General features: G+C 42.0%; 1 long non-coding RNA gene across 2 annotated transcripts in view; it reads left to right on the top strand.

Moving 5' to 3' along the window:
- LOC109268910 (uncharacterized) overlaps positions 1 to 26,406 on the top strand; it is a 166,072-nt gene extending 139,666 nt beyond the window's left edge. Inside the window, exons 2-4 of one of the 2 annotated variants that reach the window (XR_002080855.2) lie at positions 18,564 to 18,760; positions 22,603 to 22,676; positions 25,792 to 26,406. This is a non-coding gene — a long non-coding RNA (uncharacterized LOC109268910). Of the gene's footprint in view, positions 1 to 18,560; positions 18,761 to 22,602; positions 22,677 to 25,791 lie in introns of both variants that reach the window. The other variant, XR_002080845.2, reaches the window with a different exon arrangement.
- The last annotated feature ends 387 nt before the right edge of the window (positions 26,407 to 26,793 follow it).

Here is a 26,793-nt window from a genome sequence, read left to right as displayed (position 1 = left end):
TTTGGTTTATAGAATTGAGAAAAAAAATGAAGATTTTTGATCAGGTGTGGCATGATCAAAATTGCCTCTTATAAAGACTAAACTGTCAATAGTGCATATAGTAGGATGCTTTGCGGATAATTCTTGGTGTGCAAGCAATAGAAAACCAAACTCAACATGGCCTGTCAACAAGAAAATTTATTATGTCATTTAAAAGATGCCTGGAAAGTTGGGTTGTTCCAGGGTTGGTTATTTCAGCAGCAGCTTTCCAACCTGCTTCCCTGCCATTCTCAGGATATCAACATTGTACTCAGTGGGGCTCCCCTTGAGAAAGGGGCTTCTGCAGTTTGCAATCATATACAATAACATCCAGAAGAAGAAGAGACAATCCCTTCTTGCCGTCCTTCTCAGGAAAGAGGGAACTTGCAGAAGTCTTTCTCTTACATCTCCTGATAAGGAAAATGGGACCACCATGACTGGCTTTACCCAATTATTAAATCCCCCTGAGAGGAGCACCTGGGTGGCCCAGCTGGTTAACCATCCATCTTCGATTCAGGTCATGATCTCCCAGTTTGTGGGTTCGAGCCCCACGTCGGGCTCTGTGCTGACAGCTCAGAGCCTGGAGCCTGGTTCAGATTCTATGTCTCCCTCTCTCTCTGTACCTTTTCAGCTCACAGTCTGTCTTTCTCTCTCTCTCTCAAAAATAAATAAAACAAAAATTTTTAAAAAAAATCCCCCTGAGAAATGATGAAAGGTGACTCTCCCAACAAAATTAGGAATCTGTAAATATGGAAGAAGGGAGGGATGGATGCTGGTGAGACAACAAATGGGGCCTAATACATGTTCCATAAAGGAGGAATCTGAAGCTTAAGACCAGCTGGAAGGCTATGACACCATTCTAGCTAGAAATAATTGCTTAATCTGAGATCACTTCTATAGAAGTGGGAAAGTCCTATTGTTGTATGACATATGATCCCTGGATTTATAATATTCTCTGCTTGATTGTCCCCAGAGATAGAGACCTCTCAACCTCCTGAGGCTACCACATTCCATTATTTAACACCCATTGGTGTTGAGCCAAAACCCTGGCTCTTTTTCATAGGGATGGTTTCTAAGCCAAGAATTCCCCATACTGTATTTATGCAACTGAGGCCTTTTTTTGTTTATCTTGAATCATCTTTACTTCTCTCTCCATAAATGTAGTATTGTTGGTTTCAGTACAACATTCCATCCTGATCTTTCAACAACCATTTATTAACTCTCCATTGTATACAGGTATTATAGTAGGCACTAGGGATAGACAGATGACTAAGGAGCTCACATCTTAGTGGGGATATGGACACATGGACAAGTAATTACAAACCTAGTGTGACAATGCTATGATATGAAGCAGGGTTACACAAAGCATGGACTCCAGAATGCCTACCTCAGAATCCTATGGGCACTTATTAAAAGCATGGAATCCTGCCTTCTCCAATGTACTAGGAGTTGAATCTAAACAGCATCATTTAAAACAGTATTCTGGTTGATTCTCATGGACATTATGCTGAACACCTACTAAGATATTGCATGAATAGGGAGGCACAAAGGGAGGACTGAAACTTCTGGGACTCTTTGAATAGTGAGTCTGTCTTCCAACCATGACTCATCTTTCCTGGCTTATGGCATTTGCAAAAAGGATAAACAAACTTTCACACCTTCTCTCAAGTCCCTGAGGAGAACGTTGACTAGGACAGACCTGCAACAAGCCCCTCTAGATGTCATAGAGCCATAAATCAACACTCTCCAGTGGAGTGGTCCACCAGCAATGAATCCACTTACCTGTACTGTTATTCAGACTACAATTTACCATTTTATTGCAAAGGGAGCCATAGGAAACAGTGTCCAATATCCGAAGCCAAGATTGATGTCACCCATGATATTCCACTGCTCTTTGTGCCTCAGACACTCTGCTTTTGATTCTATGAAAAAGAACCTTCTATTGGATTTTCCCTGACCCTCCTTGACACTTCTTGGTTAAGTAGAGACTCTGACTAATACAAGAAAATTAATTTCTGTGGCTTTCACATTGGAGATTGGGCTGGGAAGATGAGAAGCCAGTATTTGGGCTAACAAAAAACTATTTAAACTAAAGAGAACCAATATTGCTGCTCTCCTGATCCATCCACCAACTATCACCAGAACAACCACATCAGCTCTTAACAGGTCTCAATGCATCCACCCTCACTCCTACAGTCAATTCTCCATCAGCACTCAGAAAGTGTCCTGTGTGAAGTCCTCCAATAACTTCCATTGCAAGCATTGAAAAAAGCCAGCCATCTCGAGATGACCTTCTGGGTTCATCTGGTCTCTGGTGATGCTCTGACCTCATTTCTGGCCACTGTCCTCATCAGTCACTAGGCTCTAGCCACACTGACCTCTCTGCACTTTCATCTCAGGGCCTTTGTAGTCTTCACGGCCCCACTTAGAACGTGCTCCCCCATATCTTGGCATGGCCACTGCCTCCTTATTGCTCACATGTACATGTATTTTGGAGACATGTGGAAACTCTCTCTAGAATTTGTTAATAAGATGACTTGCTGATGATATATGGCTGGAGGGGCCATCCACTTTCCTGTTCAAACGTAGTTATTCAAGAGTGAAAGGAAGACCTCTTTATATCAGGCCACATCAGTAAACCAGGACTATCCCAAACAGAGGTATATGGCCACCCTAAATTATAGATAGTTATGACTACAATGCCTTTCTTCTCTACTAGATGATAAACCACATGAGAGCCAGGGGGAAGAACAGTGTTTGTCACATGATAGATACACAAGAAATATTTTCAATGAATTGAATGAATAATGAATAAATAATAGGTTGTAGTTGTTATATTTACTTAATGGGAAAACTAGCTTTAGCCATCCAGGCCACAGAGCCAGCATAGGAATACTGCATTGAATTGCTGATCCAGTGAAGACCACAGTAGTTTGCTTCCATTTTAGATTCAAAGGGACTATCTATAGTTTCTTGTAGTTACTAGCAATCTCGGAAATGTATCAATTCCACAGAAGTCCTCCTCAGAAGCAGATTATTTCCCATGTGGCTAGAACTTTCCAGTTCACAAAGCCCCCACAAGTATTTTCATGGCCATCCTATGATATGAATGTGGTGTTTTCACCCCTGTGCTACAGATGAGGAAACCTAGTCAAAGGAAGCTTACTGACCTGGACTGAGGAGGCATCAGGAGGCATTGTCAGTGCCCTCTCACATTCACATCATCCCGGCCAAGTTCTCCCACACGTAGCCAGGCCTTCTACTGCGAGAATCTCTAGCTGTCTGCCTGAGGACTACCCCAGGCCTCCCTCAGCCAATAGGACAGGAGTTGATGCAAGTGCCTCCAGCTTGAGGAGAGCACTTGTTGGGATAAGCACTGGGTATTGTATGGAAACCAATTTAACAATAAATTATATTTTTTTAAAAAAAGAAATGGCATAATAATTTCATGAAGAAACTATTAAAAAAAAAAAAAAGAATACTCCCAGCTTCCAAATGGGGACAATTCCAAAGTGTGCTCTGTACTGCCTCCCAGAGGCTTCAGGTAGACTGAAATCCAGTTCCCCCACAGTGTGAATTGCTAATCAAAACACCTTGTCTTGATTAAAAACAAAAACAAACACAAAAAATAACAAGTGTTGGCAAGGGTATAGAGAAATTGGGACACTTGTGCATGGCTGGTGGGAATGTAAAATTGTGTAGCCAGGGTGGAACACAGTATGGCAGCTCTCAATAAGTTAAGCATATAGTTATCAAGTGATTCAGCAGTCCCACTTCTGGGTTTGTACCCAAAAGAAGTGAAAAGCAAAGGCCCCAAAAGATACCTGTACACCCATATTCATAGCAGCATTATTCCAGCTAAGACATGGAAGCAATCCAAATGTCCTTCACCAGGCAAATGGATGGACAAAATGTGGTGTATACATACAATGGAGTATTATGCAGCCTTAAAAAGGAAAGAAATTCTGACACACGCTACAACTTGGATGAGAATTGTAGATATTATGCTAAGTGAAATAAATCAAATGCAAAATGACAGATGCTGTATGGTTCCACTTACATGAGGAACCTAGAATAATCAAAATCATGGAGACAAAAAGAATAGTGGCGCTGAGGTGGGAGGGGGCGTTATTTAGGTTAAACAATATTGTTTAGCTAGGTATGGAGTTTCATGTCAGGACATAGAAGATGTTGTGGATAGTGGTGATGAATTCACAACAATGTGAATAAATACACTTACCACCCCTGAATTGTACACTCAAAAAGAGTTAAAATGGTAAATTTTATGTTAGGTACATTTTACAATTAAAAAAAACAAAACAAGGGAAAAATATACTTTGTATTGGCTGCCTTCCCTAGTTCACTCATTTCCCACATAAAGTATTGCACTCAAACCCTGATCTCAGTGTCTGCTTTCCAGGGAAGCCAACCTATGACAAGGTTCATAAACTACAGAGCTAGGAGGTGAACCCTAATCATCAGACCCAAGTCTTCAGTCATCAAACTCCATGCTTTTTAGCTGTCTCCGGTGCAGCATCCATAAAATAAACTTTATCAGCTAGAAGTCAGCATTTCAAGATTTTGCCTTGACAGTCCTTATTCTTTGTGGCCCTGTTGACTAATTGCAAAATAAATCTCTTTGTGTAGTAGAAAGGAAAGATGTAACATATGCATCTTATTACTAGAACCTAGTTCGTGTCACCATAGAACTCCATCTGACCCTTTGTCTGCAGTTGGCTATTTTTTCTGAAGTCCACAAGGAAGAAAAGGTTGTTGAAAAGGTTCAGAGAGAAGAATTTTATCCAAGCTGTATATGGATGTTAAAAACTGAGAACAAACTGAGGGTTGATGGGGGGTGGGAGGGAGGGCAGGGTGGGTGATGGGTATTGAGGAGGGCACCTTTTGGGATGAGCACTGGGTGTTGTATGGAAACCAATTTGACAGTAAATTTCATATATTAAAAAATTAAAAAAATAAAAAAATAAAAAAAAAATAAACTTCTTACATGGTAAGGTTTTGAAAAAAAAAAAATAAAAGAGAAGAGCTGAATTTTGTTTCTTAAATTTATTTCAGAAGTATTTAAATTCCAAGCGTTTAAAATCTATCTCCAGGCTTCCTTCAGAGAAATACAGTATCTGTTAGTTTCTCCCCGTAGGTTAGGCAGTTCCTGGATGGCCATTTCTACCTGTATGACTTCTGATGAACACTGATAAAAGCCTGGAGAAAAAGTATCACTCATTCAGTCTCATGGGTTCTGACTGAGAATGGCAATGTGCAAACTACACCTTCTCTCTACGACCCTTGGAATCCTCTGTGGTAGCACAGATTGACGATTTTGAGATTTTAAATCTGTGGTCTTTGAATCATGAGTACCAACCCATGAGTAAATGATTACACCATTTCTTTCAGTGAAATGGAAGAAAATAGAAGGAAAGCATCAGGGCATACAGTGATGTAACCATTTGATGAAACTTGCCTTATTTGTGTGTTCGTGTGTGTGTGTGTGTGTGTGTGTGTTGTAATTGGATTGTTTTGTAAAATGTATATCTTATTGTAGGTTTGGGTGTGTGTGGGGGGGGGGGGGGGAAGAACTGAAAGCCACTGTTAAAAGGTAAGACTTTTAGCTCCATCAAGAGAATTTTCTGCATCATTTACTCTGAGTATCAAGTATTTTCACCTGTCTCCAGATACCTTTGCTTTCTCCCCACTTTGTTGGCTCTACATTGCCATCATTCCCTTCTAAAATATGCAAAATATGAGAGCATAACTGTGCTCCAACTGCCCTTCCCAGCTTTCCTAGATTGTGTCCACCTCTAACACAATGAGTCATTGACTCAAAAAGCAGCCTATTATTTCAGCCATGCATATAAACAAACACCACTAACAAGACTCAACTCACTGGTTCAGTGTTTTCATTTTTCAGTCATTTGTTTGGCAAGATGTTGACATAGCCACAAACCCCTGCCGCTGAGTAAATGAACTGGGAGGTCAAATTAAATATGCCATCAACAATAATCTATTTAAATGAGACATCGTACTGAGATGAGTCTCCTCACCTCTCAGAAAACTTACAAGTTCAATTTCCTATAAATGTTGAATAAAACTCAAACACTTAAAGGCCATAACCCAGAGAACTGGGACCCATGTTGAGGTTGGCCACTTGCAATACCGTTTCTTTGAAAAACAAGCTTTTAAAAACTACTCTTCCTTCAAGAGGTCGTGTGGCACTTAGCAACCCCCTTGTCCAACCCCCTTGTCTCCTATCTTACCCTCTTCTGAGCCCCTTCACAACCCACCTCTTTCTTCTCTAGGTTAAAATAATGACTGTGCTGAGTAGTGTCTGCCCCCTACAAAGTAAAGTGCACATTAAGTTGCTCAGTGTGATTTCAAAGTAAGATCATCAATTTGGACCTGACTTCAGCCCAGCTCGTGTCTCAACACTGACCAAATCAACCAGCTAACAGTGGTGTTTGTTTTAACTTAGGGCATTGTGGTCACAGTCGTTGGTGAAATACAATTCCAAAGGGAAGTAAAGGCTGGAAGGTGGGGTGGGGAATGGGGGATGGGATGCTGTTCCATCATTCTAGAGACTCTACAATAGCAGTCTTTATAGTGTTATAATTATTGAACACTGTCACAATCCCCGCACTATCTTTGAAGTCCTTGAAGGCAGACATGGTCTTTTACTTTAGCAACTGTGCATACAGCAGGTGAGTATTCTCCTTGGCTGTGAATATCCTATCATTCCCTTAATCCTGAGAAGATTGAGGCCCTCTGCCACAGACTCTCAGCTTCCTCCCCTTCTACCTCAAAAGACATCCGTATCTTTAAAACTGTCACCTTATCACCTTGACAACCACCTGCATTTAATGGCCTTAAGTGCCCATCTCTCCCCTGACTGCATTCTCAAAAATCAGACATATTCTACAAACTTTTTCCAATCATCTCTGCACAGTACTCTTCCCACTGAACCCCCTGGTGTTATTTTAACATCATTGAATACTCCTCCTCCTTAAAACTCCAGCTCTTTGTCTCTGAAGCACTTGGCTCTCTGGATTCCCCTCCTTCCTCTGGAAATGCTTCTTTCTCCTTCCCTGGCTCCTTCTCTGCTTTTGCCTATGACATAGGCATTTTTCAGGTTCTCTTTTGGACATTGTTTATCTTCCCCTCCCCCCCACCCCCATACTCATTTCATACTCATTTCCATAGTCTAGAGCAGAGGTCAGGAGCCTCCATCCCTCTGGCCAAATTTCACCCTCTCTTGCCCTTCCCTCAACTCCCACTCCAACTCTAGTTTTTTAAATAAAGTTTTATTGGGACATAGACACATCTGACTCATTTACATATTGTTTAGGCTGCTTCTTCATTACAATGACAGAACTGCTACAGTGACCCTATGGTTCACAAGCCTACAATATTTACTCTCTGGTCCTTTACTGAAAAACCTTGGCAACACATGCTCTAGACTCTGAACAATGTCCAGATCCACTTTGCTCACTGGTCTTTACTCATGCTCTCCAGACTCATATTTCAGTTGACTGCTGGACCTTTCCATGGGATCCCCGCTAACATCTCTTATCCAAGTCCACACTATCTTCCTCACCAAACCCATTTCTGCTCTTATTTGTCTTGTTCCAATCAGTAGTCTCATCTATGACCTACCTGTGGTAAAACTGAACTTTTGCAGCCAATTTATGGAATCAGAGCCATGGAGCTATGAAGGTCTCCCAAGTTCAGTTTTAGTAATATCAATTATGGACATTGAACTCATTTTATACTTAAAAGTCAGCATGACATTAGCAAAAACAAAAACCCAAGAAACCAAAACAACACTTGAATTCAGTTCCCTCTTCCTTTCAAATCTGGCTCTAAATTATAGTGCTGGCATACTCACTTTAATATGGCGTCCCATCTCCATGACAATAAGAGAGGCAGAATTCCATAAACATGGCACTCTGTTCTCTCCACTGACCTAAAGAGCAATCAATCATTTTGTCAACATTTAAGTGCAGTGCTACCTTCCTAACTTCTGTTTGAGTAGCTGCAAGACTGAATTACATATTACTGAAGAAAATAAAAAGACCAATATGTAAATAATACCACAGTCAAGTCTGTTGTATAATTCACTTTTTCTACACCCTCCCCCTCTAAAAAATACCCTTTCAATTTATCACTTCTCAAATTATTGGAACAGAATATAAATTATTTGGCCTATTAAATTCTGCAAACGTACCAAGTGAACATACCGAGATATCCTTGGCAGTGTTGGGAGTCCTCTCTAAAAGCTCTTTGAACTCTGCTGGCTCTTTAGCAAAAAGGATGTAAAAGACTTTGTAAGCATTAGCAAAGACAAAGAGCAACAGTTGCTTGCTGTTTGATTTGTGCTTTCATCTGTCAGATCCCTTGGCATGTGCTATTTGTCAGACAGGCGTGCTGGGTGCTGGATATGCCAAAAGAATGACACCACAGAGCCTCCCTGCATATCCCCCACTAGAAGTCTGACGGAGAGCTCAATGAACCTGCTCACTTTGTAAATCAAATTTAATGGGGCCACGGAGCAAGTGATTCATAATATTTATGGAATGAGTCAAGGTAGGAATGACATTCCCTGGATACAACTTTCCATCAATTACAGAAGGAAGGAAGTGACCATTTAAGTGCTATGATATGGCACGTGATGCATTATTTCTTAGTCCGTATAATATAGGCTGGGTAAAATCCTGAGCCTTGTCAGAGAATGATGGCAATTCAAGAAACGGGTTTAATAATCAGATTTCCACACACAGGGACTACATCATCTTTGTTATAAGGTGGTAGCAGTCTTCAGCTCCAGTGAGCTCTTGCTTATATTTGAATGGCTATAGTTTCAAAGAGGCTTTAAAATATGTCATATCTTGGGGCACCTGGGTGGTTCAGTTGGTTAAGCATCTGACTTCAGCTCAGGTCATGATCTCATGGTTTGTGGGTTCGAGCCCTGCATCGGGCTCTGTACTGACAGCTTGGAGCCTGGAGCCTGCTTCAGATTCTGTGTCTCCCTGTTTCTCTGTCCCTCCCCCACTTTCTCTCTCTCTCTCTCTCCTCTCTCTCTCTCTCTCAAAAATAAATAAATGTGACAAAATTGTTTAAAAAAACAAAATTGTTATATCTTTGTATTCCACTCAATAAAGCTGTGGGCTATGTATTTCATCTCCATTTTGTAGCTAACAAAACTAACCATCAAGAAGTTTAAATGGATAATAGTAAACCTCCTGCCTCTGTGTCTGTCAGGTTTGTCCCCTGAGTTCTCTAAGGAGCCACAGAGTTCTTCAATGAGCAGGGAGCTGCAGTCCTTATCTCTGGCCCACAGCTCCCGAATTGCTATTGATTCAGCACTTTCTAACTTTTAAAGATTGAAGGAAACACATAAAAAAGTAAACAAAAGAAGACCTTGTGATCCCATAGGAAATCCTTTCTCCATTGCTAGTCAGTGGATGCTGGAAGACAGAGGAGAATGAAAAGGAAATAATAAAACCATTAAGTCACAACCAAAACTCCAACACTGGGTTTCTTTAGGAGAGAGAGCTTCAGAAGAGGCTGACATTTGGGCCCCAACACATTCTGGCTAGAGAGCAATGGGCAGGAGGAGGCCTTTTACTTCAGGCCATGCTCTGGGATCAATTCAGGCAGCTCCCCTAGAAAAACTAGCCACAGGCAAGGCGGAAGGAGGACAACCCTGAACCTGGCTTCCTATTCCCTCTCTTTCCAAAGGCAGTTCATTCTTTGGCTTTTTTACCTTATCCCATTTTAACATGCTGTCCCTGAATCCAACCTCTGACTTCCCTGCATAGAAAAATCAAGAGACCCTCCACCACAAAGCTCAGTGAGGACCCTGAAACCCTGCCTACCTGACTGCAGCCACAACTGCCCACAGTTGGAGACACCAGAGTCAGCTGCCTGGATATCTTTTTTGGCTAAAATTGACTGACCCTCACACTAAACTGGGAACTTTTCTGAAAATGGAAACCAGCTTCATCAAAGGTAAATAACAAGGAACCTTGTCTTTGTGGCGCAGGCATCTGCCAGAAGAGAAAGAGCAAACAGTGACGAACGTCTCCCATGGGCAGACTCTTGGCCAGCACCGTGGATGGGTCTCTTGGATTTTCCATGCATACAAATAAGAAGCCTGCTCAGTGAACTGGTCACTTAAATAGGTTTTTCCATCTGTGGAGTTTCAATTTAAAACACAGACAAAGCCATCTTCAGAAAATGTTCTTTTGTATTTATCACTTCCAATTCACTTAAATTAATTAATCTGCAATTGTCCTCACAGCTCTGTGATGGGGAGAGTTTCTAAGAATTGAGTCTCTTCTAAGAACATGCGCTAGTTTGCTTATTTGATTTGCCAAATGCAGCAAGGGAGTATTTTCTCTACACTTTCCCAAGATATATTACAGGGCTACTAATTTATTCTCTGTTAAATTGGGCATCTCTAACTTGAGAAAGTTGTTAAAAATGAATAGAAGAGAGAAGCATGTGATCACACTCTGTGAACAGAGTTCATTTGAATTATTGGAAACTTATAATAAAGTCCACCAGAATTAAAAAAAAAAAAAAGAATAAATGAACAGTGGAGATGGAGCATGAGATGATACTGCTGCCAACAGAGTGGTTTTTCTTTGTTTGTTTGTTTGTTTGTTTGTTTTTGTCTTCAGGGACACGCAATTAGTAAACAGATTCCTCCTTACTATAATACCCCACCAGGCAGACAGTCAACTTCACTAATTCACATGTAAGGAGAAAAGAAGGTAAAGTCCTGGCTGAATCGATGTCAAGCCACATTGTCAATGATGTCTTAAGACCAGAGCTGTTGTGTCACATCCCCTCCACAGAGAAAAGCAGTTAAGAGCAGGAGCCCCAGAGCCAGGCTGACAGAGTTCAAATCTCAGCTCCACCACTTACTGTATGGCCCTGGGAAAATTACTCACCTGTTTGTAATTCAGTTTCTTCCTTGGAAAAATTAGGACAGTAATGGAATCCTTCATAAGATTATTGTGGGGACTTCTTGAGTTAATATATGTGAAGCTGTTAGAATGCTGCCAGTAAACCATGTATGTATTTGCTAGTATTCTATGTATACAGGAACAGAACCTAAGATAACCAAGTATTTGCTAAGAAGGGGTGTTCTGAGAGCCTTTTTTAATGAAGACCTCAAAGAAAGGTCTTTTTTTATATGCAGACATGACAGTCCTATATTGGAGTTGTAGTTGTTTTTTTTTAAGTTTTTAGAAACAGCTTTATTTTTAAAATAGAATATTCATTGAACTGGTTTGAGTATAAATTTACTTTATTAAATCTATCCCTTCATAAAAAGTATGATGAATTATCAAAAGTTCACATCATCTCGGTCTAAATAATAGAAATGTGTTAGATTCCTATTTTACCTGGTTTCTATGTGAGAAAACATTTTGAAGCAGAGAAAGGACAGCCATACACTCCAGAAATCACCATCAAATTTGGGATCTTTTTACAATACATACCTTAATGATTTTCTTTTCATAAGAACAGGAAATAGGCCCACTACAGAAAATGTGGGAAACTCGGATAAGTAGGCAATAGAAAAGAAGAAAAAATAAATTTTTGTACTAATTTCCGAAACAATTACTATAAATGTTATGATGTATTTCCTGCCAATATGTTTTCCATTCTTATAATTGACAACTTCTATTGTTTTTACATAAGAATTACGTTAAATATAAGATTTATCATCTTCCTCTTTTCTTCTAACCTTATAGAATAAGCATTTTTCCATGTTAGTACTGTGCTTCACATCTTATCTCATAACTCAGGAGTTAGTGGTGTCTGTTCTATTCCTGCATCAAGACCTCATCTTTCCTTCAGAGATGAATAGGCAGTCCAGCTCCATCCTCCAGATACGTGTGTGGTGGTGGGGGTAGGTAAAATAAAACTATATTAATAAAATCTTATCCTTAGAGTTCTCAGAACCATAATGCATTTATTAACATCTCAATATATGAGTTAAATTATACATGCTGACACTGTTTTGAACCAACTGTGCCAGTACTAATGTCCCAAGTTTTCAATCCCAGTGGAGGATTATATTGATTAGCTCTGACTACCATAACAAAGTACCACAAACTGGGTGACTTGAAACAATAGAAATTTGTTTCCTCACAGTTCTGGAGGCTAGAAGTACAAGATCAAGGTGTCAGTAGGTTTGATTGCTCCTGAGGCCTCTCCCTTTGGCTTATAGATGGCCATCTTCTCTGTGTCTTCACATGGTTTTTCTTCTGGATGTGTCTGTATCCTAATATCCTTTTCTTATTAAAAAAACAAAAAAACAAAAGCAGTTGTATTGGATTAAGGTCCACCCTCATGATATTATCTTAACTTAATTACATCTTTAAAGACCCTATTTCCAAATAGTCACATTCTGAGGTAGTAGGGATTAGCAATTCACCATATGAATTTGAGGGGAGGACACAATTCAGCCCTTAACAAGGATTTATGAGACCATACTACTATACCTGTGAGTTTGTTTGTTTGTTTTTGTTTTAACAGAGGCATACATTTCTTTTTAGTGATGTCAACTGCAGATCTAGAATACCTGAGAGCTGAGGCTGTTGCTTATGTCACTCTTGGCTACTCAGATCTCACCACAGTGTTTGACACTTAATAGGTAACAAAAAGGAGAAGTAAAGTGGGGAAGAAATTAGGTGCACAGAACAAATACACTTTATCAGTCTGTTCCAGCCTTCAAAGACTAAAAGAGGAAAGTGGTTAAAATTCCATGTATTTATTTTCTAATTCAGCACCTAACTTTATCCCCAGTTATGAAGATGAGCAGTGACTTACTTGTCCAGAACTAAAACATACTAGCTCTTTTTTTAGTTTGAGGGAATATTTTACTCTTTTCATATGTACATTCAAAGACATTTTCTTCTTACATGACATTAGTGTCTTTTTAAATTTTTTTAATGTTTATTTATTTTTGAGAGAGAGTGTGAGCGGGAGAGGGGTAGAGAGAGAGGGAGACACAGAATCTGAAGCAGACTCCAGGCTCTGACCTATCAGCACAGAGCTTCGCCCAGAGCTCGAACTCACGGACCATGAGATCATGACCTGAGCTAAAGTCGGATGCTTAACCAACTGAGCCACCCAGGCACCCCATATATGATGTTAGTTTTTACGGAAAGAAAAGAAAGGAAAGGAAAGGAAAAGGAAAGAATAGAAAAGAAAAGAAGAGAAAAGAAAAAAGAAAAGAATGAAGGAAGGAAAAAAAGGAAGGAGGGAGGGAGAAAGAAAGAGAGAAAGAGAACAAGAGAGAGAGAGAAAGAGAGAGAACCCAGAAGGGTCATTTTCTTCTATAAGTTTTTCCCCCCACTCTTGTAACTTTTAAGAGCATAAGTATAAGATTCACTTATATCATTTCACTTAATCCTCCCAATAGCCCAGTTGTTATCATCAATATTTTGCACTAAGCGAAGTCTCAAACAAGTGAAGGTATTTGAACAAAACACACAATTATTAATGCAGAATCAGATCTGAACTTTCATCTTCCAAACCCAAGCCCCATGCTTATTCACCTCTATTCTTGGTATTCTACCACCAGTGGAGATTCACATGTTGGGCTCCCATGTCTTCCACCTTAAAGAACAGTAGGAAGTTGGGGAAGAATACTAAACTACAGGATATGAAAGTTGGGCCCTCCATCAAATTAACTGTCTTACTCTGAGCACATTAATTTCCTGTTACCTTGAGTTCTCATTTGAAATAGGATATGTTGCACAATGTTATCTTTAAAGTGTCATTAGTTATGTAAAATTCTATGTTGGGCCAAAAAGAAGTTTACGTGCTGCTGGTGGGTAGGACCCTGAAGTAAGATTTGATAGCACTCTATAATTCTTGTAATTAATTTCCAGTAGATGTCTGGGATTTTTGCTATCACCACATCAAAGATAAGCTTTACCTGTTTCATTTTGCCTCCATTCTCCTGGGTCTTAGTGAAGGAACTCTATGTAGGCTTTGAATGGACCTGTACTTTTTAAGAATTTTCTACGCTATTATTTAACAAGCATTTATTGAACACCTGCTATATGCCCATACTGGACCAAATAGAGAAGATAAAATTATGATTTAGAAATTATTTTAGCCTTCAAACATTGTCATTAAGTAGGGAAATGGCAATGTTGCCATATTATATTTTCTAAAATGTACAGTTTTCAATGAAAGATTATAAAACACAGGAGATAGCAGAGTATGGATCGTGAATGGGGCGGGAAGTGGGGTGAGGAGTGGGGAGAGGGTAGAAGCAGTTAATAGAAATGGACCCTGAGGAGGCCCCAGTGTTATACCTACTAGTCAAAGTCTTTAAATCAGCTATTATAAATATGTCCAAAGAACTAAATGAAACCATGTCTAAAGAATTAAAGGAAAGTAAGACAATGATGTTTTACCAAATTGAGAATAGCAATAAAGAGATAGAAATTATCCTACCTAATTTTGGAGTTTAAAAGTATAAGAACTGGAAATGGTTAATTCACTAGAGGTGCTCAACAACACATTTGAGTTGATGGAAGAAAGATTTAGTGAACTTGAATAAAGTTCAACTGAAATTACCCAGTCAGAAAGAAAAAAGAATAAAGAAAAATGAGCAGAGCCTCAAAAATGTATGGGATACCACCAAGTGTTCTTGCATATGTATAATGAAACACCCAGGAGAGAGAGAGAAAAAGAGATGGAAAGAATATTTGAAGAAATAATGGCCTAAAACTTCCAAAATATGATGAAAGACATGAATCTGTTCATCCAAGAAACTCAATGAACTCCTATAAAACAAACTCAAAAAGATCCATGCCTAGTCACATCATAATCATACTGTTGAAAGACAAAGAGAGAATCTTGAAAATAGCAAGAGAGAAATGTTTAATCATGAGAACAAGAGCTCCTCGATAAGATTAAAACTCAACTTCTCATTGGAGCCCATGGAAGCCTAAAGCAGTGAGATGACATATTCAAAATACTGGCAGTGGGAAGGAAGGAGGAGAACTGTGAGTCAAGAAATCTGTATCTAGCAAAACTATCCTTTAAAAATAAAAAAAAAAAATTAAGAAATTCTAAGATAAGCAAAAACAGAGAAATTCATTGTTGACAGACCTGCCTTATAAGAAACAGTAAAGGGAGTTCTTTAGGCTTAAATAAAGGATAATAATTGGTTATTTGAATCTATGCAAAGAAATAAAAAGCACTGGTAAGGGTAACTGCAAGGTAAATATATAATAGATAATAAAGTATTTTGTACCTTTTTTCTCCTCTTACCTGACTTAAAAACAACTCCATAAAGCAATAATTACAAAACTGTGTTGATGAGCTTAAAATACATAAAAATGTAATATATATGAGAGGAGCCCTGAGTTGTCCTGAGATGTGCTGAGGAGGCTCAGTTTTATCCTGGTTTCAGAGCAGTCAGCACTAGTTCTTAACAAGAGCATCAGATCTGGTTTTTGAAAGCTCATCTGGGCTTCAGAGTAGCTGATAAAGTGGAAGGGTGGAGGAGGAGGGAAGAGACAGGATTAAGAAAGTCTTGCTAGAAGCCAGATGTAATAGCCCAGGAGAGAGAAAGTGGCTGGTCGGTCTTAATGAGAAGGCAGCATGAGAAAAAAATTCATTCTTTTAATACAGGCATCCATGTATAATCTAAAAAACTGTGGTCCTGGCTGTCAAAAGGTGGTGTTCAATTCTGTTACCCAAAGAGTGCATCATTCCTCTGATAAAAAGATTTGAGAGTGGAAGCTGTAATAAGTATATAATGAGCTGAGAGAGAAGGCACTTCTCCAAATCCCCTGAGTCATATTTCATTGGTTACATTTAAAAGTTCTATCATTAAAAGAAGTTTAAATTCTGTGATGGAAAGAAATGTCATTTTCATCACTGTTTTAATGGAAAGGCTCATCTTAGAGGCAGGGAGATGCTTAGACAAATGGATGAAGGAGACTTGGTATCTGTGATTAAGGGGGTGAGTATGAACTTCTGCAGGCCCGATGGCTCTAGAAGACTATGGTTTGTGTTGTTCCTATTGAATGGCTTCATTTCTTTAACATTTTCTAAATGCCAAATCAATCATGGACACTTGTCACATATATTAAGTAGCATCGTGAGAATTAATAAACTTCCATTGGTCAAAAAGACAGTGTTGGGGTCAAAATAAAAAAGACATTGTCATCTTTTATTAAAGTCCTACTTCCAGAGAATTGTAAATTCACTGATGGGGCCCTATGGGAATTAACAGAAGCATTCTACCTGTGGTTAAACCCGGAGGTGGAGTTCTGAATGCTTTGAAAAAGGCAATCAGCTGTCAGAAAAAAAAAAAATACTGCAAAATAACTATGTTCTTTCTTTCCAGATGAGATTACAGGACACTGGAAGACAAAGCATTAGGAACTATGATTTCTCTATAAGAATCCTTCCAAAGAGGAAAGGATCGTTTATTATAACATGTTTTTATTTGTGATGGTCAGAAACAGAGAACCATCAGAAGGACCTTGAGAAATAGAGGAGTTATGAAAATATCATAATACTATCTAACATTTTTAGGTGCTTACCATATGCCAGAAACTGTGCAAAGCCCTGTATGATATCACGTAGGCTTCACATTGACACTATGCAGTTGACAATATTACTCTCCTTATCACATAACTAGGGAGATGGAAGTTCAGAGAGGTTAAGGGACTAGTCATACAGCTTGCACGAGGCAGTGTCTATGCAGATCCAAGTGTGGAGCCCAAACTCTTGGTTAAATTGCCTCAAATTATCAGATGCATGTGCTCTGGATCTGGAACAAGAAAGCTCCCCAGGCCCAAGGCAATGCTAAGGGATGTCTTTCTCATGGCCTTTCCATTTCTATCCAGTCCTCACCCTGTACATTAGCAATTCTGCTCCTTCATCACTTTCACAAGTGATCCAGCCTGCCCTGGCCCAGAATCATTGGAGCCCCATTGCTAGCCAGCCATGTCTCTCAGGAACTGATTCCAAATTCCTGTGAAAAGAATCTTCTAGGTCCGGCTCATCTCATCCTCTCAAGCCAAGCTCACAGGTCAGAACCCCTGGCCAGCCAGTGCTAATTGCCCTTGTGGCAACTGGTCCAGTCCAGTCAGTGAGGCCGAGGCAGGGCCCTGTGGAGCAGAACAGAGCCACCCAAGCAGCTACAGTGGGGCAGGGCAGATGCCCCCAGAAGGAGAGAGTGGGCAGGGCAAGCAAAGATCAGCGTCTCTAGAGCACACCTGAAGGGCAGAGCATTCCTCATCAGGACCCACTTACTGGATCCAGGCTCCTCCTCAAGAAGACGTGGAGACTGAGAAACTACATGATCTATTGATGACAGGGTGACAGAGGGTTAGGAACATGGCTATTGAGGAAGATCTATCACTAGTCCATACACCAAACACAGCAACCTCATTCTGTTACATCTTTTCTTCCAATTAGACTTACAACTGCAAGTCTCTGTCTTCCTGGGCCTCCAAGGCTAATCACATTTATTTTTCAAGTCTCTCGAATAGGTATCTCTGGTGTCCACACTTGGTTGCAAATCCAGGTCTGTACCTCAGGTTACATTCATTGAACACAGTATTCTGTTTTGCACCGCTGCAACCACTCTGTGAGGAAGGACTGTTTGAGCCCCCTTATTATAGATGAGAAAACTGAGGCCATGAGAAGTGAAGGACCTTGTCCAAGTCACAGCTAAGAAGCAGTAGACCAGTGCTCCCAACAGACACTTCTATGCTCTTAAGCACTCAGCCAAGAGCCTACGATACACCAAGTGCTGGGTATAGTGGGGGACATGGTAGACAGGGTCTTGTCCCCATCGAAAAAGACACAAAGATAAAGTTTTACCTACAACTTGTGTCAAAAAGGGGTTAACCAAGCAGGCCTGAGGCTCCTTTGCATAGAAAGCCAGCTTGCAGTGTTGGGCCTGGGCTGACCTTTGAGAACTGGCTTCCAAAGTGTCCCTGATCAATAGTTAACTGCTAAAGGTGGCTCCCTGTGCTTCCTGTGTTTGTGCACATGATGCGGTTTATGCACCTGCTTTCCTCCAAGGGGTCTGGAATTTTGGTATGTGCTAGGCAGAGGGTGTGCATGCAGTCAGCCCCCAGTACAAATCCTAGGTGCTGAGTCTGTAACGGGCTTCCCTGGGCAGAAACATTACACACATATTGCTGCATTTTTGCTGTTAGGAGAGGAGGTGCTCTGCATGACCCTCACTGGAGAGAGAGAGCATGAGGAAGCCTACACACAGATTCTTCCAGATTCCACTTGTGTCTTTTCCCTGATGATCTAGGTGTGTATCCTTACTATGTCACTGTTACAAATCTTAGCCATGGGCACAACTACATGGTGGGTCCCGTGGGTTCTTCTAGCAAATCTCCAAATGCAGGAGCAGTCAACACACACACTATGCACACACCTGCTATGAAGACAGAACAACACAGGTGACATGGGAGACAGCAGGAGCCCAGTTGGAAAGACCCCCTGTGGATGTTCTCTTTCAGCAGAGACCTGATGGAGTTAAGGAGGTAAAGGGCAGGAAGAACGTGTTCCAGACAGAGGAGGAAGGATTGAACAATGTCCACTGTGGCTGCACCCCTGCAAACCAGGAGGGCCGGTGGGTCAGAGCCACAGACAAAGACTGCTCAAGGGAGCCTTGACTCCATGCTAGGCCTGCTGGCAGACTATTAAAGGATGGTAGCAGGTGAGAAACATGATCAGGTCACTTTTTCAAAGATAACTCTGGCTGCCATGTGGAGAGTAGATTATGAAAGTGGAAGCAGGGAGAGCAGTGGGGAGGCCATTCATGGTCCAGGTGAGACAGGGTGACTGGTAGCTATGGATAGAAAATGGGCTCAGAGGACATTTTATGACAACGGCTTCTGACAGTGGCCTGCTAGCTGTCTCCCTGATACCCAGTGCTCAGCCCAGTCCAGCTCCCGGCCTGCCTGAGACCTCATGCTGAGTCCCCCTTCCCAGACAATCCCCACGGCTTTCCATTGGGGGTGACAGGGCAGGCCTGTGTACCCTGCCAGCCTGCAATGATATTCCCAGTCTGTGATATAAGTTTGCTGGCTGTCACTTCTCAGGAGTATTTATTTTGACACTTTGTTCTTTCTATTTTTTTTCTTAAGGGTGTTATAGTATCTTTTCATTTATGAAAGCACTAGAATAATTGATGGGAAGGAATTGTGTGTGTGTGTGTGTGTGTGTGTGTCCTTCCATGACAAAATAAAGTTGGTAACCTGCTTTCATCCCTTCCCATCTTCCATGCTTTAAGAAAAATAAATGGTCTGTGAAATCCAGAAAAGTCTCTGGTGACCACTGGGGGCCATGTCCAAACTCAGCCCTGCATGGGGCTCTCCACAACCTTGCCCGCACCCACCTTACCTTCCAGCTTCTGTCTCCCCACTCCCCTACCCTCTGCTCCTGCTTCCCAAGGCCTTCCCACCAGCCCCTCTTTCCCAGGTTGCCTCAGCCCTCAGCATTCTCTCTGTCCTAACTTCTTCCTCTGACAGATGCCCTACTCCTCCCATTGGGCAAATTTAACTTGTCCTGAATTTCTACCTGCTCAGAACCCTCTACTCCTAGAGGCTGGGACTGACCAGTCTCTACATTGTCTTCAATGTGAGCACAGGGCCTCCCAGGACTGACAGCAACATGGCCGGCATGGACACCTTTGTCCTGACTCCATCCTTCTCTGTCCAGGTCGTTGTTGACTCGCCCTCAGTTAAAGCCAGGAGAGGAAATGAGTTCAAGGCTTAAAAGCAGTATTCCCAATCTTTCGATGGTAAAGCAAGCAGTAATCACTCCCCATTGTTATCCAGGTGCACCATCCTAGAACAAAGAGGTCACTTGCAGAATTACAGGGAAGCCAGTGCACAGCAATGAGGAGAGAATACAGTGTACCCGACTCTACCTCTCACGGAGCTCTCAGAACACAGCTGCAATGATTCTAGGGCAGTAGAAATAGTTCTTTGACATAGCTGGAGTTATGCAAGCTATAATAATGATACATTTCCTTAAAAACTCAGATTTCAGGGTATAAATAGATTGCTTTCAGGGGATTAGAAAATAGCTTCCCATACAGGGAGTACCTGCTCCCCAAACGAAGCATATCTTGGGAGCTTCAATCTTCTCAAGTGCAATGTCATTATCCTAAGTAAAAAGTTTAAAAAGGTGAGTGGAAGGGGCACCTGGGTGGCTCAGTCAGTTAAGCATCAGACTCTTGATTTTGGCTCAGGTCATAATCTCACAGTTTGTGAGATGGAGCCCCATGTTGGGCTCTGTGCTGTGAGCTCGGGATTCTCTCTCTCCCTCTGTCTCTGCCCCTCCCCTGCTCGTGCGCTCTCTCTCTCTCTCTCTCTCACAAAATAAATAAACTTAAAAAATAAGAAGGTGTGGGGATGGGCAAAATAGGTGAAGGGAATTACTTCCAGGTACAAACTTCCAGTTATAAAATAAATAAGTCATGGGAATGAAAAGTAGAGCGTAGGGAATATAATCAATACTGTGATAACCTTGTATGGGGACAGATGATGACATTTACTGTGGTGAGCATTGCATCATGCATAGAATTGTCAGTCCACTATGTTGTACACCTGAAACTAATAATGCAACATTCTGTGTCAACTGTACTTCGATATAAATAAATAAATAAATAATCAAGCCATCAGCAAGTCAGTGGTGAACTGAGCACTGGGCTATGTACTACAGAAATATGAACTATTAGTTGAGGAGACAAGAAAACAATACTAAACAATGTAAAACTAAATACCCTTACGTTCCTCTGCGGGACTGCTGAGGGAGGAAGGGATTGCCTTGTAAAAGAATTTTGATCTAAAATGGAACCGGAGGATATAAAATGAAAAAGTTTATGCACATGCCCTCAGGAAAACAAAACTTAAGGACTAAGAGACCAATAGTCCCCATAAAATGCCTGATATACAGAAAACTGATAACACTGGAACTTTCTTAAATGATAAGGAACTGGTCAGGCGTTGCCTCATATCAACTTTGGGAAATTTTACTTATGGTTCTCAGAGGCATGGTTCCCAGAAGCATCTCAGGTCAGGCTGGTCTCACAAAATAAGCTGAATTGAGCTTTGTTTGTATGACTGCAATGGTTTTGTCTGCTTGGAAAGTTTTCAAAGCTTATCTCCAGTTTATTTTAACAGACCCCTCCTTACATTTTGTGCTAACAAACAGAGCCCACCCTAAGCCTTCCATCAGACTCGCCTGTGGCTCGCTACAGCATGTGTGTCCCAAACTGCAATTCCTCTGCTATTTCTGAATAAACTCATCTTTTTGACAATTTTGAGCTTGCTTCAGTTTACCTCTTTATTTAGATGGACGTCCTGTGTATGATGCAATGCCCTTTATGTGAGGACTTAGTGATAAATTCTACTTCAAATACAGAGCCAAGGAAGCTATTTCCTAAAAACAAACAAACAAACAAACAAACAAACAAACAAACAAATCTTCCCCATACGAGGACCCTCTGGACCAGCCAGTTCCCTGCCCACCAGCAGTGCCCACAGCAGACCACCTCCACCAGAGCAGTTTCCATATGGCGGCTTCCCCAGTCCTGGCTGACCCAGCCTGCTCACCTCATCCCACTGGGCCCTGCAGCCAGGTCTCCAGTGTCTCCCTCTTCCCCAAATCTAGCTGAATCTAATGCTTCTGGCTTCTCTTTTGCCTCCTTTTGCCTTTTTTGTGTCTGCCTCAGCTCAGGGTATCGAAGCTCCTGTCCTCTCTCTCCCCTATCTCCAGGTCCCAGACAAAGAGGGGAGTCAAAGTGGCAGGGCCCATCCTTTCCCAAGAAGGGGGAACTTCAGTGGAGTGATTTTTATTTCTCTTTTATCCACTAAGGAGCATGGAGAAAAATGTAACGTTTGACCCCTTAAGTATCCAGAGTTTTCTTTCTTCCTTCTTTTTCTTAAACCATTTTATTAAGAGTTACACCAAAAACAAACAAAAAACAAAAAAACGAACAAAACAAATGTGCAGCTAAATGGATTAACCCCTGCAACCAACCGTCCCCCTGCTTCCTTCCCATCTCCCCACCTCAGGAAAGGACAACTCTCTAAAAATGCTGGCCTCTTTCTTCATCCTGCTCCCTCCCCCAGACCCTGCAGCCAAGCCTGGGCCTGTTACATTCTATCTCCCATGACCACCCCTTAATGAGGGCTGAGCTCCTGCTCAGCCCCATGGTCCCACCCCACTCTCCTTGCTAATGAGGGAGGCTGAGCCCTGCAGGCTGCTTGGGGGCTCCAGGCTTCATCTCCCACCTGGGCTCAGCCAGTGGAAGATGGGGTAGAGATAGCAGTGACAAGTCTTGGGCACAGTTGGGGTCAGTGGCAGTAGCCAAATCTCCCTCATCCTCCTGAATCCTGAGAATGGGCCTGCTGGGGCCCTGAACTCAGTGACATCAACTTCCCCTCCTCATGTGGGAGTGGTAGTGGCTTCCCACCTCCCCACCCTGTTTGCTTCTTCTCCTTTTTTGCCAGTATAATTAATCTGGGCCCTCACACCTCTCTGTTTCAGATGGATGAGATGCACCCTCACCTCTGCCTCCTCTTGGCGTCCAGAGTTGCTTTACTCTTGCCTCCCAAACAGAGGTGGGTAAACTCCTGTCTGGTTTGACTATGACAATGATACTTTGTACCCTGGCCCTGAATACTTACTCACAGAAGCCTCTTCATCCTCAAAATTACCCTAGTAATTTAAACTTCATTTCCCACATAACAGCCAGGGGGATCCTTTAAAAACACAAACAGGTCATGCCACCCTCCCTGCTCAGAACCCCCAAAACACACCCATTAGGGTGGTTACTATTTAAAAAAAAAAAGGAATATAATAAGTGTTGGTGAGTATGTGGAAAAATTGAGAACCTTGTGCATTGTTGGTAAGAATATTAAATGGTGTTGCTGCTATGGAAAACAGCATGGAATTTCCTCAAAAAATTAAATATAGAATTACCTTATGATCCAGCAATGCCACTTCTGGGTATACACCCCAAAGAACTGGAAGCAGTATCTTGAAGAGACATTTGCACACCCATGTTCATTCCAGCATTATTCATAATAGCCAAGAGATGGAGTCAATCCAAGTGCCCATCAGTGGATGAGTAGATAAACAAAAGGTGGTATATACATACAATGGAATATCATTCGGCCTTAAAAAGGGAGGATATTCTGCTTACAACATGGATGAATCTTGAGGACATTATGGCTAAGTGGAATAAGCCAGTCACAAATGGACAGATACTCTAGGACCTACTTATGGACCTAGAGTGTGAGGAACCTGGCTAGAGTAGTCAGATTCACAGAGACAGAGAGCAGAATGGTGGTTGCCACAGGCTGGGGGAGGGGGATGGGGACTCAGTGTGCAATGAGTACAGTCATAGTTTTGCAAGATGAAACGGTTCTGGAGATGGGTGTTGTGATGGTTGCCCAACAATGTGAATGCACTTAATACCATTGAACTATATACTTAAAAAATGACTAAAACAGTACATTTTATAAACTCTCCAAATACATTCATCAAAACTGAAATAAAATCCTTGAGCAAAACCAAAGCCTGGAGGGCTGTGTTGGCAGTCTGCCTGCTTTGCCAAGCACGGTCCCACCTGCCCCTCCCACTGTAGTCCGCTCTCATGTCTGTCTCCTCTTCCTGGAGGCTGCACCCCTCACATCTTTATTCGCACCACTTGGTCTTTACAGAGACATAACCTCCTCAAAGAGGACTTCCCTGATCAGCCTCCCCTCTTTCTTGCTCCATTTTTAACGAATTGTGTGAAATAAAATTACATGTGTTCAAGGAGCTTAGGGGTAGGTGGTGGAGGACAGCTAAGACCATCATGGGGAGCTCTTCCTCTGCCCCCGGGGATGGGCTGGTGGAAAGGAAGTTTGAACTGAGAGACAAGAGGCAGAGGGAGCGGTTGGGAGGCTGTGGGGCTGGTGGTCACTGACCTGCCTCGGTTGTGACTATAAAAATCACTCACTACACAACAGACCCCCTCGTGATTTGTCCATCTGACTTCATGATCTGGTTTCTCCACATAGCCTGTCTCAACTTCCTAAATAGCTTTCAGTCCTTTAGCCAAAAATATACCCCCAGGTGAGCATGTGTACCCTCATAGGCGCCATTCTTGGAGAGAGCAAGGGAGGAAGGAAGGAAGGGAGGGAGGGAGAGAAGCTGGCATCCTGATGAGAAAGGGTCCAGGATGTAGGCCCAGGAAAGGATGGAAGGGTCTGATCACAAGAAGCCCATGGCAGCTCTCTGGGGAGATGTGATTTCTGGCAGACTTGGGCACCTGTTCACTATCATTCTCTCTTGTGCTGCCACGAAACTGTTTACCCTCATTGTGAAGGTCAGGCCAGCCATATCCTCTGACTTACCTAACCCTGAGGACAATACGTTTTGATCAGCCACCAACTGACATCTACCAGTGTGGTCCTCTGGGGTCAGCCTCTCATCAGATCTAATGACTAATTTGGAACACAACGAAAATGAGAAAATGTCCAGCTTTGTGTTGAGCTGGGCAATGTTTGCTTAACATTCAGAGGTGCAAACAGTGTGACTACCAGACACTGAAAAATGGGCTGAAAAAGAACAGTAATAGCCAGTGTCACTAAGCCTTCCATCATGTGCCAGTCACTTTATATCTGTTTTCTCTGCATTGCACAAAACCTTGTGATAGGAGAATTATCGAAGCTTCTTTACGGAGGAGGAAACTGAGGCTCTGAAGGGTTTATGAACCTGCCTGAGTTCTTTCTCCAGGGCCTTTTATCCTTGCTCTTTCCTGTCTACTGGCCTCATGATAAAGGCCACTCTATTAAATCACATGCACCGCCCGTGGGTTAATCACATCCACAGAAACCCAGGGTTGAGTATGAGTAGTGACACACACCCCTTTAGAAATACAGAGGTCTAGTGTGTTCAGCTGGCATAATCTTGTCAAGTCACTCAGAAACCATCTGTTTGTGTCATCTTGATGTTGGTTTTTGCTTACAAGCTGTGTATAGTCATTAGGACAAATTATTTTATGGCCCTCACAGGTAAATGACATTTTCTTGGTAATGAAAGGTAATCTGCTGTCATCACTATATTGCAAGGCTCCTGCCTGTGAGCTTGGTCCCTTCTTCCTATCTGGAACTGTTCAGCTATAGAAAGATTCCTCCTCGGCTTCAAAAAAAAAAAAAAAAAGAATCAAGTTGATATTTTGCTGAATTTGAATAGCAACCAGAAAAGAAGGTCAAGTTTTAAAAGAAGCAACACGGGAGGGGATTGTAATTAAATCTGCTCTGGGCTGGGTACGGATGATTCATTTCAAGTACATAGCATTCTGCAAAGCACGTGACCGAAGGTATTTTTCTAAATAACCTCAAGTGCTAGTCGAGTTATTCTTTAAATTGCATGCCAGCGATATCTCCTAACTGGTATTTCGCTTGGCGGGCACTGAGCTGCTGCCACAGCCCGGATTTTCCTGCAGGCAGAGCCCGGCCTTGTTTTGATAATCATTTATGCTGCTCTCTGCTTCTGCCTAGAAGGATCGCACAGTTGCAGAGATCCAGGGAGGGGTGTGCTTGGTGGGCTCCAAACTGTCAAAAGCACCTCTGCTTGGGTAGGGGGTCTTCTCTGTGGCCCAGAGCCTGGGGTCCTTGGGGTGGGCATTACAAAGCCTTGGGTTTTCTACAAATGGTGACATCAGCGAAATTCCATCTCTTCCAGGAATCTTCCATCAAAATAATTAGGAGACCCCAGGCAGCTGTCTTCTGGGAACATCCTTCTAACAGCAACAGTCCCCCACCCACCAAGCCACTCCCTACATCCAAATGATTCCCGAGGTTGCAGTTAGGTTAGTACATGGTGACTGTGCCCTTGGGAGATGCTAGGTTCTGGCCTGACAACCTGACCTGACCTAGGATGAGCCCATCAGAGACCTTTCAAAGCCAGGCATTCTGTCTTGTGAGCCACATAAACAGGGAAACTCATCTCAAGAAGACAGGGAGAACTGATAAAATTTGTGGAGAGGAGGAGGACGCAAGTCAGAAGGAGAGGACTCTGTTGGTATCTGGGTCCCTGGTCTCAATTTTTTTTGAAACCCAGCTATCCTTAAATCCTGCAAGACACCAGAATACCCTCAAAATTAATTTCCTTTGCTATTAGGCTAGTTCAAGTGGGACTTCTGTCACTTGCAACCAAAAGAGTCCTAAGAATGTCAAGTGACTCTCTTTCATTCATGGCCTCACTGTGAGGTATGAGATCTCTGTAACTGCACTCGGTCTACCTAGATCAGCATCTTCTTTACTGGTGGGCTCCTTTAAGAAAGTTTGATATATTGGGGCGCCTGGGTGGCTCTGTCGGTTAAGCATCTGACTTCAGCTCAGGTCATGATCTCACGGTTCGTGAGTTTGAGCCCTGCATCGGGCTCTGTGCTGATCATTCAGAGCCTAGAGCCTGCTTCGGATTCTGTGTCTCCCTCTGTCTCTCCACCTCCCCTTCTCTCACTCTGTCTCTGTCTCTCAAAAATAAAAAAAATTAAAATTAAAAAAACATCAAAATACCATAGACTAGGTATCCTTAAATAATAGAAATTTATTGTCTCACAGTTTTGGAGGCTAGAAGTTCAAGATGAAGGTATTGCCAGTTTCTTTCCTAGAGCCATGAGGGAAAGAACTCTTCCAGACCTCTGTTCTTGGTTTGTAAATGGTGGTCTTCTCCCTGTACCTC

Source organism: Panthera pardus, unplaced genomic scaffold (assembly GCF_024362965.1).
Source record: "Panthera pardus isolate Hobbes unplaced genomic scaffold, ASM2436296v1 HiC_scaffold_25, whole genome shotgun sequence".
NCBI classification, from domain to species: domain Eukaryota; kingdom Metazoa; phylum Chordata; class Mammalia; order Carnivora; family Felidae; genus Panthera; species Panthera pardus.
Note: the sequence above shows the minus strand (reverse complement) of the source record. Positions and strands in the feature narration are given on the sequence as shown.